The sequence below is a fragment of the Microtus ochrogaster genome, unplaced genomic scaffold (assembly GCF_000317375.1).
Source record: "Microtus ochrogaster isolate Prairie Vole_2 unplaced genomic scaffold, MicOch1.0 UNK99, whole genome shotgun sequence".
Taxonomy (NCBI): domain Eukaryota; kingdom Metazoa; phylum Chordata; class Mammalia; order Rodentia; family Cricetidae; genus Microtus; species Microtus ochrogaster.
The window spans coordinates 1,117,168-1,118,246 of NW_004949197.1; positions in this window are offsets into that span (position 1 = coordinate 1,117,168).

Here is a 1,079-nt window from a genome sequence, read left to right on the forward strand (position 1 = left end):
AACAATGCTACCCAACAATGTAAAAGGCTGTAGGAGACTTGAACATTAACCATCATGACCTAACAATGCTACCCAACACTGCAAGAATGCGGTTTTCTTTCAAGCATATATAGAACATTTTCTTAAATAGCTGATATACGAGGTCCTAAAATAAATCTCAATTATTATTTATTTTTTCTGAGACAGGGTTTTTCTGTGTAGCCGTGACTGTCCTGGAACTCACTCTGTAGACCAGGCTGGCCTCTAACTCAGAGATTCACCTGCCTCTGCCTCCCGAGTCCTGGAATTAAAGGTGTCCGCTAGCATGCCAGGCTATAAATCTCAATTTTTAAAATATTAAAATTGCATCAAGATTGCCCTACAACCATAGAGAAATTAAATTAGTATTCAATACCCATCAACAAAAAATTTGAAAACTCCCCGAGTATTTGGAAGTTAAGACCTGTCTGAGCTGTCCTAGGATCAGAAAGAGTCACAGTAGAAAGTAAGTCTGAAGAGATGGTTCTGTGGTAAGAGAACTTAGCTCATGGCTGTGAGACCTGGGTATGAAGTCCAACACCTGGGTTGGGTGCAGCTTTGTGTGTGCTGTAGGAAGTGGACAGGAGGACTGGCTCCTTGTGTGTGCCGTGGGAGGTGGGCGGGAGGACTGGCTGGCAGCCTGGCTGCAGAAGATGAGCTCCAGTTGCAAAGAGAGATGATGCCTCAAAGAACAGAGTAAAGAGTGAGAGAGGAGGGCATGATGCCGTTCTCTGACCTCTGTGTATGCTCACACAGTACACCTGCACATCATACACACACACACACAGACCTGCACATCACACACACACACACAGACCTGCACATTACACACACACACAGAGACCTGCACATCACACACACACACACCTGCACATCACACACACACACAGATCTGCACATCACACACACGCACACACACAGACCTGCACATCACACACACGCACACACACAGACCTGCACATCACACACATGCACACACACAGACCTGCACATTACACACACACGCAGACCTGCACATCTCACACACGCACACACACAGACCTGCACATCACACACACGCA